The sequence below is a fragment of the Cydia pomonella genome, chromosome 6 (assembly GCF_033807575.1).
Source record: "Cydia pomonella isolate Wapato2018A chromosome 6, ilCydPomo1, whole genome shotgun sequence".
Classification (NCBI taxonomy): Eukaryota; Metazoa; Arthropoda; class Insecta; order Lepidoptera; family Tortricidae; genus Cydia; species Cydia pomonella.
This window is the reverse complement of record NC_084708.1, coordinates 9,018,048-9,036,161: the sequence shown is the minus strand read 5'-3', so window position 1 is coordinate 9,036,161 and position 18,114 is coordinate 9,018,048.

Sequence of the window (18,114 nt, the reverse complement as noted above, 5' to 3'; positions counted from 1 at the left end):
ATTATCATACTATCGTACATTGTGTATTGAGGGCGATAAACAATTTATGAACATGTGTTAATTTTAAGGCCACAGTCGAAAGGGATGCTTATTTCACACGAGTTCGTAATTCTTGTACCGCCCGTGGCACACACAATGTTTTTCATCACACTTAAGAAAAAACAAAATTTTAAGCGAAATCATTCTTAAATACGGTGACATTTCAAACATTTGTCTGCCATAAAATGTCATTTTTGACAGATTAGGCATCGAAAGCACAGACCTATCCGGAATTCAGTCACGATCGACAATTGTGTAAAAATATTTTAAACGGCTATTATAAATAATTTAATCAAGTTAATATTTATAAACATACAAAAAAAAAACTTTGTATTTTAAAAGTAAAACTCATTTATACTAACTTGAAAAAAAAACATTATACCCAACCCAACATGCCCATGGGCGTGCTGACATAAAAAAAATCTATTAAGCCTTCTGGCATAATATAGCTAATTCCATCTCAGTATGCTGGCATACAATACCACCGTTTACAAGCAAGTGTGATGAAAATGGATTTTCTCTTAATGACACTTAATCTGTATGTGCTATATTAATGTCCCTTTTTTAACACGAGGTTTTCGTAAGTTTCAATGCCGAATGCTGCTATTTAATAAAGCATATGAGGCAAAACATCATGAAAATATGCACGAAACTGAAATAGGTCTAATAAATAATGCAGACTAATTTAGACATCGAATCACGCTATTCAACCATTCATAATTTTACCAGACACATACATTAAAATTATTTCATAAGTACTCTGTCAAACTCTACTTGAATCTGAAAATACTCTGAATAAAATAATATGTGAGCTAGTAATAAGTGATCTATCTTAACGTTCTCGCTTTAAGTCGATGTACCCGTGACAGCGCTAACGCAAACACATGGTAGTGGGGTTAAAACTTGCACCGCATATAAAATTAGTTAAATAACTCCCCAGGAATCTTCGCTCTATATGGAAACACGTCTTTGCTCTAAAGCCGAGCAAATTAGAGCCAGCTATGAGTAAACTTGTGCACATTAAGCTCGCTTTCTAAATTAATTAACGCGCTTTAGGCAATTACGAAAAAATATTGTTCATTAGCTGGGAACTAATTATGCTTTTATAAATGAGTGCTTTAGGTTTTCTTCTTGTTACGTCAACACGTCAAGTGTAACTCAGGATTTTTAGCTTTGAGGCTTAATTGATCGACATTTTTCGTAAATAATGCCCCGAATTAGTATTAATTAATTCTCATTTTATTCGATGATAATGATGGAGAAGAAAATCTTTAAAGCAGATTACATAATCTGTTATATATATATTATATACCTAAAAGCGGTAAGAGCGTGCGACTTGCAATACGGAGGTCGTGGGTTTAATCAAACCCTGGCTCGTACCAAAGATTTTTTCGGGATTTATAGTACGAAATATCATTTGATACTCACCAGTCGCTTTTCGGTGAAGGAAAACATCGTGAGGAAACCGACTAATCCCAATACGAGTAAGGGTAAGGCCTCTGGGTTGGAAGGTCAGATGGCAGTCGCTTTCGTAAAAACTAGTGCCTACGCCAAATCTAGGGATTAGTTGCCAAGCGGACCCCAGGTTCCAATGAGACGTGGCAAAATCCCGGGACAACGCGAGGAAGAAGGAGTAAAATTGAATTATTATTTCCATCTGTGCTATTAATTTTTTGCAAACTAAGAAATGCAGATATTTTGAAATAGAATTATTATTTTGCACTATATGAGTAATTATTTATTAAATAGGCATCTACTTAATCGCTGCATTAATCACGCTATGTCTGAATTGTTCGATAGTTAAATCATGAAAGACGAAAGTAGCTAGGTCGACATGGTATTTCAGGTGTCAGAAGCGCTGGCCGCATGTACCGCCACGGTACCATAAACAACCTTTTTTTTTTTTTTTTTTTTTTTTACTTTTTTTCACGCAGGGGTAAATGCATTTACGCATCTCACCCCCTGGCTGGGGAGGCCAACTTGGGGGGTGGTATGTGGGACTCGCTCCTCCCGGTACTCCCTCTGTTAAACAGAGGGAGGGGAAGAGAATACCCACTAACATCCCCTGCGGCGTTGCCCGCTCTACCGTTATTGGGGGACGCCACGGGGTCGCGAGACCATTCTACCGTGCCGTCCCCCCGGCTGCCCTAGTTCAACCTGCCCGCGTAGCCAATATGCCAAACGTTAATGCTCCGTAGCGAAAGCGACTGTAATAAAATGGAAGAGTGATAGAGAGAGATGACTAATTGACTACGCTACGCTACAGAGCGTTATCGATTGGCATGTTGGCTACATGGGCTGGTACGTCGATCGCTTGCCACCGCCTCAGTCTTTCCTACCCTTAAATCTGCGGGATGACAAAGGACGAAAGCAAAGCGTCCGGACGGCGTTACTTTTGTGCCGTGGCAAGTTCTTGGTGTGGAGCGCTACGTGTGTCGGTACGTTTGCTCTGTCACACATCCAGGCAACCCTTTCATCATATTCAAGCGCCGCAAATAAACGTAATTATTAAAGGACTAGGAGTTGGGGGCGCCTGCAGTCAAGTCGAGACCCTGGGTCCCTGGTCGGCGGACTTGAAATATTTTATAAGGACCCTGTCATTATGGTCCATCTATGCTTCAGGAGATCCTACCTTTAACAAATAATAAGACTAGCGATCCAAAGGGTTTCCCCTTTTCCAAAGGGAAAATGCCGCTAGTATGATGGGGACCATGCTACAAGCGGAGCTGCCAGAGGGGGTATTCTTTTTATAATGGTCTAGGAATGTAGGTAAAGGTTTATACATTTTTTTAATGATATAGTTTATAGTTTATTCGTTTTTAATTAGGTTTATCTTTCGATTATATACTTTAATTACAACATTTATTTAGATATAATATGAATTATTAAAATAAAATCAACAACTAATGTTTGAAAGTTGTCTAAACACATTCGCTGTGTTGATCAGGCAACACTCAGCATCAAACAAATCAGGTCGTCTAAACCACTCGGAAGTTAAATAGTGGATCGTAATTGTGCACTCAAAGCAACTCATGTGCCGATCGGCAAAAACACTGATTAGTAGCGGAGAGCTGCGGTCACGCGCCCAGTGTTGATTCCAGCTGTTGATGGCGAGAATGTATTGGCAACCTAAATAGGTTAAAGTAAACACTTGTAGCCTGATTTTATAGCAATCGCATTTGTTGGGAAACGATTTCATCTTAGTTGGCTATGACAGACTTAATCTCATGAGAATTTGTAACCTATGTACTACGGTCGTTCTTGTTGTGGTGTTGACTCCGTTCAATCAATGCGAGGCAAATTAATAGTTAATACGGTGTTGATGATGTCAATGGATAGGATATATGTTCCTATTACTAAGGCCCCACTTTTACGACGTCGCGGATTAAACGCAACGAGATGTTTTATATCAGGGTAAGTTATCGGGGAAAAAGCCGACGAATCCTTAAAATTACCAAAATAGAAGCAGTCTAGATAGACAATAAGCTGATGTTTTAAACACTATGCGGTCTCTAGATGCTACTTACGGTTGAAGAAAACCCGTATGGAGTCGCTCACGCCACAGTTATCCATTGGAAAACAGTAGTATTGGGTAATTTTGTTACTTATTTATAGTAAGTCAAAGTTAAGCATACCTAATGAATGATCTATACCGTGAAAGCTTAAACCTTTTTCATTTCTTCTCAGGAGCTTAATATATAATTTTAGTTTATGCATATTTGTGAAAGAAGAAAGGAAACACATTAATTTCATCAACATTAACCTACAATACCGTTATGTCATTACCTATATGTATAATGTGTAGCTGTAGCTGAAATATAGCTGAAAAAAAGTGAAATATAACTTCACTGCCTATCTTAAATAGTCAGGCTATAAACTACATAAATCGAAAACGCAATAAGAAATAAGTGAGTGAGGTGTGATGATTACTGATGTAGAATGTTGACTGTCCAGTAAGACTAAAAGTTTTCATCGACAGTTCAAACATTCTGCGGCGCGACATACAGCGTTCCCCTTTCAATCTGCGAGTACGCCTGCGGTCTCACTTGGACTCTAGAGGAACCGTTGATGTATTGATATATTGCTAGTGAATTGAAAATGTATTCGAAAGCAACATTAGGTGCTGGCCAACATCTTCCGACACGACCGCCAAAATAAATTACTTTATGCAGTGCTCATCATCACCTTCTTCTTTGGTAGATCGTAGGTAGAGAGCGGGTTATATGAAAAAGTTACGTCTATACCATAGAGTGCTTAACCAAAATGTCCATTCCTGACTAACACACACTCTCTTCTAACTTTACTTCATTTGCGATTGCATTGTGTCAATTGTGTGTATGTTGTAGAATTAAGAATGTGCTTAAATTAATACGTCCAATAAAATAAATATTATAATTAAAACATCCAATAGAAATAATTAAATACAACCTTTTGAGCTATTAAGTGATGGTATGTTACAGTTCTTTATTTTAAACCATTATCAAATACCTGGAGTGTTTGAAACAGTAAATAAAATTATTTCCATTGCATAATTTAGCCGGAGGAATTAACTTTAATTATCCGATAAATTTAAAACAAGCGGCCAGCCCTTTCCCTCACATTATTAGCATTCACTACGTAACTGCAGCCCGAACAAAAAGGGACTAAATATTTCAGATCAATCTCACTAAATGAATGTCGACTTTAATTTCACAATACTAAATGTGTATTTACTTTGGTGATTTCTTTCGCTTCGTCTTTACAATTAATTTAGTATAAGGAAATCTCCATTTCGTGACAATGCTAAAGCATTTACTTTTCTTACAGCCGTGACTAACATTTATATTTCAGGAAAATGTGTTACCTATTTACGGTACTCTTTTGTTGCTTTATGACCGTTATTATATTCCTTTTCACGGCTCTAAATATTCAAACAACGGGCTTTTACTGTAGTAATAAAATGTGTATAAAATAATACAAATACGTAGGGAACAAAGTTAGTATTGAGTTGACTCAAAATAAGTCGGCACAGTTGCATGGTATATTAAAGTAAAACGCTCACTTTTGAATCCATGCATACATACATATATTTACATACATACTCGTACTTGTGTTGTTTACAAAATAGGAGGTAAAGACAGAGATTACCATAATAGAGTAGAAACACTTATTATTTCCTTATCAACATTATTTCTTTAGCCAGTTGAGTTACAATTATTCAGAAGTAAAGAGCGAATTTAAAACAAAAAACTACACATTTTACGTAATATTCGCTATGTGCACGACTGCCACACAACGTAGCATCCGCAAATCTAGAGGATAACGTCAATTCACTACATCTTATAAAACTATTCCAAAACTAAAAACTACTGAACGGATTTTCATACGACTTTCATCTATCAATAGAGTGATTCTTGAGGAAGGTTTAGGTACATATATAACTTGTAAATTGGTTGGATCTCACGCTGGCTGGATCATAGATGGAACTACAATATATTTTTGTTATATATTTAGTCATATAGTTTAAAATGCATATCCCTAAAAAAATCATAAAACATCAAGTGCTTTGATTGTCTTAATATTGCTATATATCAGTCCTTCACGATGTACCTACGTGTAAGTATGTATATGCTTATTATATGTATCAACTCCGTAACTTAGTCCGGTCAGTAGTTTTCCTATGAAGCGGGCGACACAGGCCCGTTACCCAGGGGAGTGATCCGTCAGTCGCCAGTAGTTATAAGTAGGCGATTCCAACTTTACGTTATCTATATATATAGTCGTAACCGTAATAGAGATGCGGGGATATCATTTTTTTATCCACTTAGTACTTACACATCTTTGACGCTCAGGGCAATAACTACAACCACTTCGTTCATTCATCTATTTGCTCGCTCGAATATGCAATTGGCAAATAAACAGAACTTCGACTTTCGGAGTTCGCGGTAGCTCCCTGCAAAAGTCACTGCGTGTATGTTGGTTGCTTTATATTGTTATCTACACACATATCATAAACCCTCTATAATGCCTTCAAAACCCGTAAATAATGGCCAACATTACGATAAACTTGTTACAACAAATTTCTTATCTGTGAAAATGTTGTTATTGCTTAATAACTACATCAAAATCGATTTGGTTATGGCATTAAAATTTGGAACATCACTGAAAAAAAGCAATGCGATTACAATAGAGTCTAATATCAGTCGAGATGCCTTTTTGTTCGAAATGAAATGTCAATTGCATACAATTTTGACAAATCTCGCATGTTAGTTTGTATCGAATGATACGGAAATAGGACCCCGACTCTAGTTTGTCTCTGAATAAAAAGAAAACTACGGATGCGTGACATGCGTCAAAAAAGTTTTTAATTAACCGCCATTGGACGTACAGTTTATATTTTAATTAGTTTTAAGTATAACGAATCTTATCTCTGGTTCCATCTTAATCTCTGGTTTGAAAATTAAATTGTATCATTACTTTACAATTTTACGTATACCTACCGGGCTACAGCAAAACGCCCAAAACAAATTATTTTAAAAATGTATCCTTGTTCGATCGAATTGCTGTTTTCATACTTCCCTATATTGTAAATTTCATCGAAATCGCTAAAGCAGTTTATGAAAAATTACTAAAAAATTATGCAAATGTACCTGAAAAAATATGATAGATTATTTGCCGCTACTGTACGTTATGCGGCAAGTTATGGAGTAAATCATGAGTAATATAATCGAGCTACTTCAGATTATTACATAATATCGCATGATATGCTCTAGAATAAGTTCTTACTAATGCTATAAAACGTGTAGGCCGTTCGGAAAAGCGGATTGTTAATCAAGGGGTGGAACTGGTGGAAGGCACCCATTTCTTACAAGCCAATACTGCGTTCGAGCATTAATAGCTCGAGTCAGAATGGGTGCCTTTCACCCAAGTCAAATTTTCTACTTTTCACTTAGAATAAGAGGAACTTTCCTACTAGACATGACTACTTATATTTGTAGAGTCTTGAAGGTACTTACAATTAATAGTTTGTGTGAAAAGATCGTTCATAGATAAAACATGGTCCATTTTGAAACCGAACACATGATGAGAAATGAAATAATACAAAATTGCACTACGAATAAAAGCTGCGGTTAGGTTATGTACAGGCAATTTGTGACGTTCCATGCCTAAAGGATCCTTATACTATATGTGTATAAGGACCGTTCTTTGATGGAAAGCCACATTTTATATTAACCAGTTATAATTGCAATCGTCAATGCAATCGGAATGCAATTAAAATGAATCTCAGTTTAATAATGAGTCGTTGTGACACATTGAATGCTTTATTATGGCAGGCAATGATACTGAATTGGATTATGATTTAACTACGGAAGAAATTAAAAGTTACCGTCCTGTACATATATCATTAAGTATAATAAATATGCTCCACTGTCGTTACAAATTGATGTCATTATTTTGAAACATATCCGATTTTCAGTAAACTTTTCCGAGCTCAATAATCTTATCTTATCGTCTCGGGGATTAACGGGTAGTGTAAGGTTTTTGGACAAAGCTTGTTGCGGATTTTATGTTGTACCTACATTTATGACGAAAAAAAAAAAAGAAAATAAACTTACTGAACCTAACCTGGAGTCCCAGGGGTCTAAATTTTCTAGCCAAAAATGACCTGAAGATTTTATATTTATAATTGAATATTGATTTTCATTTCATACGCGACCGTCACAGTCCACTTTGAAATGCGTTGAAGGCCGCTGGAGCGCCGTTGCACAAAGAAAAGGTATTATCAGATGTCTTGGCATCGGCTACAACACATATATACGAACGTTAAAAAAATTACTATCTCTACTTTTATGAAATGAAAACAAAATCTTTGAAACTATCTACTTACCTATTTCTAAAAGTACACACGCCTTACTTCTGCATCCTCGACAGAATACTAAAGCGGAACGTTTTTCTGCTCAGTATTGTTACGCGCAAAATGAGAAAAACTCTCTGATTTGTTTGCCCTAATGAAGCGCGATTGTTTCCAGTGCACACCTGATGTAGCCGGGGAGACATTCTCGCACAACAAAAGCCAACTTCGAATGGGCTCGTGAAAGAAACTTTTTTCGGTTCATAAACGCCTGGATGTTGTATGAAAGTTTAAGATTAAATGTTCGTTTCTTGGGAATCTTGAGCGAAGTTGAAGATTTATAAACGCTCGTGTCAACCAATTTACAAAATTGCAATCACATTTTCTTTGAAGTACCTAGCCACATTTCATAGCTGTTTCTCAGCAGTGCTTACCTAGTATTTCAAGCGTGCGATTTTAGAAATGTGGAGATTTGTGTGTTTTTCTTGTTGTTTCATACGAATAAGTTTCTCGGACCTTATTTACGGAATTTCATTTGATATTTATACTTAGTAGGATCAGCTCGCACTTAATTTAAGCTGTTTTGATAGCTTTCAACATTTAGTGACAGAACACCTAGCGTTGTCCCAGTCATTTGCCACGGCTCATGACAGCATGTGGTCCGCTTTAGTAGCTTATCCCAAGAATTGGCGTAGGCACTAGTTATTAGTTGATGTTTTCCATTTTCCTTTGAACGGCCTCCTAGTCTATTCGGTAGTGACTCTGCGTATGAAGCAGGTCTCGGATTTAAATCCTGGTAAGGGCATTTATTTGTGTGTTCATCCCAGATATTTATTTGTTATTAAGATATATGGATGTTTTCTATGTATTTGGGGTTTTATCTATATCTGTCTACACCATGTTTTTATTGAATTCCGTTAACTTCGGGGTATTGCTAAGTACGTTTAAGGAAAGTAAAGGGCATAGTTAATTTTCATTTTTTATATAAAAAGTAACAATTTAATGTCCATAATTACAGCGTTTTTGTAACGCGAGCATTATATTTAACTCAACCAAACAATTGAGAACTGTGACATATCAATGTCATTTTGGACATCGATCCACCGACATAATGCTTACGTTTAGTAGCAAATGTATAAACTCATACTAAACAATAATAAATATGTGAACAGGCCCTAAGGTAACTTTACACGCTCATAAGGGCCTTATCAGATAAAAAAATATATTGATAATCTCCGAAATGGAGTTAATAAGAATATCGGTGTCTTTGAGAGAGTTACTTAATTTAAGCTCAGAAAGGCATCCTTGTAATCAATAAAAAAATTACGGTGTATTATATATATTGTCGTCTAGTACCTACCCACAACTCAAGCTTAATTGAGCGTACTGTGCCAGGTCGATTTGTGTAAGAATGTCCCATAATATTTACTTTCCGGTGCATGCGACACTAAACTCAAAATACACCACTACTCAATTACTACCAATATTATAAAAAACTATTCTCAAAACGAATGAAACGCAAATAAACTTGTTACCAAAATGAACCGTTCTCGATTTGCACTTTCCTCAATATGGGCCAATTCCAAATTAACTGAAGCTCATAAAAACCGGTACACAAAAGGCTCTTTTCCCAAAATACCCTAAATTAGAAATACGGGAAAGTATCAGAACACCCGATTTTCATAATGATTGATTCACAAAACGTCATGTTCCCAAAATACACCAAATTCACGATTGTCATACTTTATACGGGTACGTTGCTTTTTAGGGTTCCATATGAAATATGTATATATACTAACATATTTATTACAATTTGCTGCAAAATAGTGTCGATAAATTGAGTGAAATTAAAAAAAAAAAACGTTTCCGTGCTCTTTAATTCGTATCAAATTCACGCCACTTATGTTTAGGGAAGAGAGATTTTCAGCAAAAACTATTTTTGTTAAAAGTACTTGTAATGCACTATTCCCTTGATTTTTCATATAAGTAGTAGTATTTTTCTAAGATGTCAGTATTGCCTTATAGAACTATATATAGGGCAATGCGGATGACTACTACTGCTCAAAATTTTTCGAGGAAGGCGATTTCTTCCAAACATATACACTGAATCAAAAAACTTTCTTTGTAATTTGTTGATAGGGATATCCTTACTATTTTTAGGGTTCCGTAGTCAACTAGGAGCCCTTATAATTTCGCCATTTCCGTCTGTCTGTCTTTCTGTCTGTCCGTCCGCAGCTTTGCTCCGTGATGGTTAGTGCTATTAAGCTAAAAGTTGACATAGATATACAAATTAATATCTTCGGCCACATACACGTTAAGTGGGAATTACATTTTTTTTCGCTTCAATCCAATTGTGTAGGTTCAAATGATGTCGCGAATGCGAAGCAACCTATAGTGCGATTCGCACATTTCCAATTATTAGAATTTTTGTTCTCGTGACTAAAATTATACCTGTGCCCGTCATAAAGGAGAGCGGGCGCCCGTTTTGGTTCTCAATAAAAATAATTTCGGTGCTGGAACTCCTCTTGGTCATGGCGAATCTCAAGAAACAATAAATGATGACATCGATTCCTTTCCTAAAATATGGCAATCAAGAATTTAGTGTATTTTGGGAAAAGGCCGTTTTATGAATCAATCATTATGGGAAACGGGTGTTCTGTGATTGAAATTTAGAGTATTTTGGGAAAAGAGCCTTCTGTGTATCGGTTTTTATGAGCTTCAGTGCATTTGGAATTGGCCCATATTGAGGAAAGTGCAAATCGAGAACGGTTCATTTTGGTAACAAGTTCATTTGAGTTTCATTCGTTATGAGAAAAGTTTGTTATAATATTGGTAGTAATTGAGGATTGGTGTATTTTGAGTTTAGTGTCGCATGCACCGGAAAGAATATTTAGTACCTGGGCGACCGAGCTTTGCTCGGTTATGATTATGACACTTATGACTATTTATTGTAACATGGTGGTGTATAGGTGATAATCTTAACTACATTTTTTTACTAAATTAAACTTGTGTAAAACAATAAAAATTAAAAAATTATATATAAACTTGAACATATAAAAAAAAAACAAAAGTTAGTCACTGGGCGAGATTCGAACCCGTAACACTCGTTTAGCAGTCCGCGTCTTAACCCGCTGGACCAGACGGACAGTGGCCGGCAATACGAAATTAGCGACCATATTCTGCGTCGAAAGAAAAACGCATGAAAACTCGAAAACACGCGTTTTCCCAAACATAAGACTAATCTAGATAGATTGTATACCCCCAAAAACCCCCATATACCAAATTTCAGCGAAATCGTTAGAGCCGTTTCCGAGATCACAGAAATATATATATATATATATATATACAAGAATTGCTCGTTTAAAGGTATAAGATTATTTATTTTCCTTGCATAAGTTCATAAAGACTCATTGGTACGAGCCTAGGGCTAGACGTCAGGAATTTAGGCCGTTTCAGTCAGGAATATTAATGTATATGAGCCGGGGTTTGAACCCGCGACCTGTGGATTGAAAGACGCACGCTCTGACCGCTAAGCTACCCACGCTTTTTCTAAGCCAAACAATGAATAAGGCCAGCAAAACTAGCACTCTTAAGGTAACATTGGAATGATGACTCAGCAGCGTTACTCCTGCAGTGCTGATGCTGGCGATTTCACTTTCAACTTCCTTGATAAATTGCGTTGCTATCGTTACCGCTTTGCTGTAACCTTTAGAACGTTCACTCTGTCACTCATTTTATCTAGGTGATTATCCTCCTTAGGCCCAGCCATACAAATGAAAAATTCAAAAGGAGAATGGGCAATTTGTCCCATGGATGTATACTGTTGAGACATATCTCGTTTGAAAGGGTTTACTCTTAGCATTATTTTATTGTATGACACCAACTTTGGATAACTTGCAGGGACTGAGCAATTTAAAAAAAAGAGTGGCCAATATAAACGGTTGTTTTACAAAGTACTTGTTATGTAGCCGGTTGTTAGGTGTTTTGTATGAAAGAATATGAGAAATTCTAGATTTCTGTTTACCACTACTTACGTTTAAGTACGTACAGGGCTGGAATTAGTTGATAAAACATATGCTTGAATTAAAAATACTGCTATTAAACACTGAAACTTGCTTGTATACTCAAGCCATATATATCATTTAAAAGACATTTTTATAAGGTATTTTAATATATATATACTTGCACTCAAATGCTTGCAGGGGCGGTAATAAAACTAGTTTTTTCGTTAATTAAGTGTGGTAAATGCCGCTTTGTTTGTTCTACCTGGCACTAGATGGAGCCTTGGTAGCCGTTTGGGTAATTTTTACTAGTGGTATATACAATTGAGTCATATCCTATTTGGAAGGTCTTCAATTAAGCATTAATTACTTATATGACACCAAAGACCGAAAGTGTCCAGGGAAGATGATTTTAATAATTTTGATCATGCGCTGCGGCGTAAACTGGAACTAAAAAATGTCATTCGTATAGAGTTACTTTTGTAACCATTTACATCACTTTGCATGCCTGAAATATAATGAAAAAGTAATATATATATTTTTTTTAATTATTACCGCTCAATAAATGGCACTAAACTACTTAATTATGATTTTTCAAATCCTCTCTAGTACTGACATCTTGCGTGCAATAGGAGAACCGAATGAGCGGCAAATGCTGGATCCGTATAGTCGCTTATAAACGCTTAAAAATGTCACCGAAGAATAAGTTTGTTTAATTCGGAACTTTGACAATAAAACGAGTTGTTACCTTGAACGAGTAAGTGTCGTCTATTTATCTCTCTTGCTCTTACATATTCGAGTGATAAAGGTAGAAAAAGCATTATATTTTTTAAAGTTCGCGTTATGTCCCGCTAGAAACGTTATATAAACTTATTATTAAACATGAAATAAGATTCCTAAGCAATAAGTAGGTAAGTAAATGTATTTATGGAGTACCATAATTAGCAGCAAGAAAATAAATCTAAGTTTATATGTTACGATAAAATAAATCGTAAAAAGGTACTATGTACATACATACTTGTTTTGTCTCTCTGCAGGAAAATTGTGTAAACGTGAAACATTTGAGATTGTGTCGCGGTTCAAAGCAACGTTCTCTTCGTTTGCCATATGAAGCAGGATTAAATTGTGTAGTTTTAAGTTCTCATGTAAGTGAATTGTCAAATTCTTAGTGAGAATAAAGAATCTTAAACCTAAAATTAACGCAGTGAATACATTACAAGCATCAGCGACTCTTAACTGTTTGCCAAGCTAAGATAGTAGCTGTATTTCGTTCCATTATATATACGTATGAAATAAAAACTTTTGAATACATTTAACACCTTTATTTCATATAAATTGAAAAATAACTGACGGCATACATTTTCTAGTGAATAGGTGCATCCAGATCCAGAGAAGAGAATGCATGGTTATTGCGCCAATCTCGGACCATTTGCGATTGGTTTGCTAAGGGCACCGCTAGCTGGTGCGGATGCACAGAGCACTTATACATACCTTATTAAATAAAAACTTTTGAATACATTTAACATCTTTATTTCATATAAATTGAAAAATAAGTGACGGCATAGATTTTCTTCACGGTCGCACAAATCTTATCAGGACGAGTCTACAAGTTACTTTAAAGCAAGCATTGGTGAATAGGTGCATCCAGATCCAGATAAGGTAATGCATGGTTATTGCGCCAATCTCGGACCATTTGCGATTAGTTTGCTAGCTGGAGCGGGTTAACGAAAAACAGTAACTGGCGACGCTAACTGGCGCGGACGCGTGCAACGAATTTTACCTACAAAGGCACCCGCGCGCGTGCACCCGCTCCGTGCACTCGCGCCAGCTAGCAAACGCCCTTAACCTTTTGAACGCCAAGAATACCTTAAGGCGTCTTAACTAGCTATGCTCAAAGCGTCATAAATACATTATAGCTGATATAGCCGCTGTCAGAGTAACCTTCACACTTTCAAGTAAGGTCCCGGCATAGGGCGTCCGCAACGTCGCGCGTGTGCATGGAGCGGGCGTGCGGCTTACAGTATCAGCAACGCTAACTGGCGCGGACGCGTGCGACTGATTTTACTTACAAAGGCACCTGCGCGTGTTTGCCCGCTCCGTGCACTAGCGCCAGCTAGCAAACGCCCTTAACTTAAGGCGCCGTCACTAGACATGATTTAAGGGCCATGAACACATTAATGATTATAGCTGTTATAATCGCTGTCAAAGTCCCTAATGTAATACTCATGCACTTTCAAGCTCACTTGCGCCCGTGACCTTGGCGTGTGAGTAACGTTTTTGTTTATGGCGTTCAAAGGGTAAAGTATCAATGTCGTAATGCGTCGCTAGCGCGTTATTTTCGAATCGCACCCGTGCTCCCGTGTTGGACTGCACACGCGTTGTACACTTCTTGTTATTGTAACCGTTTGTGCGCCTAGATAACACAAGTACACATACACAACTCGCAAAATGCTCGCGTGCTCTTGTTTATATGTAAAGTACGTCTTCTAGGGCCGCAGATTGGACCCACGCGACCGGCGGGGCGGTGAGCGGCATACATTGGTCGCAATGCAAGCTGTAAAGCTAGTGCAGTGCATGAGGGACGCGCGGCTTTCTCTCACCACATCTTTAGGTGTTCTTGCCGTTCAAAAGGCTAAAAGCACCTAATGAGGTGGCTTTACATTAGGTAGATGCCGGCCCACACGCCGATCCGGTGTGCAGGCTAAGGAAATCGCTATGTAGGCCAATTCGAAAGTGCAACTGACATTAAACCAATTTTAGAATAATATTGGAATGATACCAGTTAGCTGTCATTCGTGCGTTCATTTCGCACTTATACGCATGTATTTGTGCGAGCGAGACGCCCGCAACTAACTGATATGATTCCAATATTACTCTAATATCGGTGTGCACGCCCCTTTTTATTCATAAGCAAGGTAAGATTGAACCACTATAGAAGGCAGCGAAGAGGCCGGCAATGGAACTGGTAGCGTTCGATGGAGACAATCAGTTTTCTGTCAAATGCAAGTTCAAATTGGCCTGACTGTCTCACTCGCACACCGGAACAGCGTTTCATATAAGTGTACTTTGTTATATCCAATTCAGCCAATCGACCCGCTCTATTCAGTAGGTTTCATCATCTCGATCCATCAGTTAAGTAACAATCTCTTCAATCTGGTGGATCGAGATGGTGGATCCTACTGGACAGATGGAACCTATGGATAGGAAAACGTTATGCTCAACAATTTGGTAGCAGAAGCGATGTGGATTTTTTAAAATCGCGACTGTGTCATTGACATATCTGAGGACGAGCCTTACGGGCAATAAGAATGGGGCCAGTACAGCGGTGTTACGCACACGAGTTTGAGCCAATCGTGCAGTCTAACGCCACAAGTACCACAACGTGATTGGTTGATGAGTTCGCATTACGCACGCGATTGATCGCATCTAGTTGCGTTAGACAGCACGATTGACTCGAATTTGTGAATGACACAACTGAACTAGCACTATCGTTATTGCCCCTAAGGTCGGTCCTTAGATATATGGTAAGCGTCAGGATGGCGGTGGACCTCAGCGAATTTCAAATAAATATTTATAAACATATTGTACCTTCTGTGTACCTCAGTGTACCTTTAATAGAAACCAGTGTACCTTTCCCCAAAACGAGATATTTTACAAAACGGTTCACCCGCCAACCTGACGTCAGGATGGCGGGTGGACCTACGAAATCTTGCATTATACCGCACTAAAAGTATGCAGTTATATTGTGCATGAGCTTAGCCTAGCTTGTTTTGGGGAGAGGTACACCTGTTTCTATTTCTATTTACAGAGGTACACTGAAGGTACAGTCACCATCATATATATCGGAGCGGCCAAGGTACCCACGAATATCTGAACATGCCTCTACTGTCAAGGGGTTAGAGTGCGTGTTTAGATATCTTTGAGCACGTCGGCCACTCCGATATATCTGATGGCGACTGTACCATATAACTGCATACTTTTAGTGCAGTATAATGCAAGATTTCATAGGTCCAACCGCAACCCTGACGTCAGAATGGCGGGTGGACTTTTTCTTAAATATCTCGTTTTGGGTTAGGTACACAGAAGGTACAATATGTTTATAAATACTTACTTACTGCTGTGGCGCAGCGACCCGAAGTGGATCTTGGCCTCCGACACCAAAGACCGCCATGCTTCTCTGTCCAAAACCGTTTCCATCTAGTCGACGGCGCCGAGTTCGCTAAGGTCTTTTTGCATTTCGTCTCTCCAGTGGGACCTACCTAGGACGTCTAGACGGTCTTCGGCCATTTGGAACTTCAGAGTACGCCCTCCAGGCTGCACGATCCTCACCCATCTGGACTATGTGCCCGAGTCATCGGAGTCTGGCAGCGCGAAAAATCCTAGGACCCACACGTGGAGAGGATGGAACCTGGAGACTCCACAGGAATCAGGAGATTGAAGATCTGGTGTCCGAGCCGAACGTCATTGGATGTTTATAAATATTTCTTTGAAATTCGCTGAGGTACAACCGCCATCTAGACGCCAGATGTCAATGCCGTGTGCGACCGCCCTTAAAGCGGTGTATTATCTCTAGTCTCTCCAATATGTTCTCCTGGTGGGTCCACGGGGTTTATTTTAAGTGTTATCATAAACAGTGTTCACCAGTGGGTCTACGGGTACCTAATTATTTTTACCATGGGCCGACCATGAACACGATTCTATTTTGAAAACGTTGCCCGCGTAGCTACTTCAGTCTTAGGCGGTATATACTCTACACCACGTTCACAAAAGATTGATATTTTAGGTAAAAACTCACATTTCGCTATATTTGTCCATAGTAAATACTAATTCAAAAACTACTGTAGGGCCTAAAATCTTCTGTGATAGTAATGTAGAAATAAATACTGTTGACAGGCGGTCAACGGTATTTAGTACAATAATTACACTAAAACAATTCATATAGAATACAGAACCTATGAACAATATATACCTAGAGAATCTAACTTTAATGCAATATAATTGAACAAAAGAAATACATTAGTACGAGTAGTACGATCAACTTATATGTCTATTTTTAATAGTCTTAATGTTCGTGTATCGGTTCTGTATTCTATCGCCATTAATTATGCTTTATTTTTCAACTTTCTTTGACTACAAACAAGTACACGTTATATTTGCTTTTTTCTTGAACTTTATCTTGCCCATGTTCGATTCTTCTTATGTCGATGCATCCTCATTATTGCCGTATGGTTTCTGAAAATACAATAACAGTTTTTGTATTGTTTTCTAATACCTATGTTTGAAGTCGGTTTCCTATTTTTAAGAGAAGTTTTTTTTTCATGTAAGTACCGTCAAGTGGGGAAAATTAAAACAGATGGGATACCTATCGACAATTATGTCAATAAACAGTTTTACGTTCCATCAAGAATTGAGAGGTTGCCTCAATTCCTCATGGAACCCATGATGTAAGCTAGACCTTTACACAAATATTCCTTAAACTTCGTTAAGCAAGTAGCTTCTTTACAAACATAACAAAGAAGACAAATCGTCTAGCGTGAAATACGCATCGTTAAAGAGTTCTTTTCTGGTCCTGATCAGAAGTTCCACTTCTTCAAATAGCACTTTTTTGAATGGCAATGCCTGGTCTGTTGATCAAACTAAAAAACGCCTATAAGATTTGGGGAGTTCCCTCAATTCCTCGTGGTTTTGTCAAAAATAGGACCATCTTGGAACTATATACCCACTTTCAAACGATAACTAATTTTCAACATTGGTTCAGAAATAACGAAGATATTACTTAACATATATACAAAAAAAAAGTTTCTGAAGTCGGTTAAAAAGTAGTATCTTTACAATACTTCCGTCCTTTTACTAAGAAGGGATGACTACTACAATTTGCTTACTATGTAAGTACTTACTTACTATTAGTATCAGATTGGAGTCGACTCGAGAGTCGATAAAATGGGCGTCGCTACCCTTTCCGGGTGGGGGGGGATTTCACCGCATGAAAAAGAAACACATATAGTGAGTTCTTACTGTTCTACCAAACTACATATATAAAGTAGTCGTACTTTTTGAGTCAAATTAGTTTCATTCTAAAGGTGCGACGTAATGGCCTGAAGCCCGCTCCTAGCTTAATTTATAATACGTTTAATTATTCATTGTCTTTACCTAATTATCTTTACCTTTTGCCGACCGGTTTGGCCTTGTGGGTAGTGACCCTGCCTATGAAGCCGATGGTCCCGAGTTTGAATCGCGTAAGGG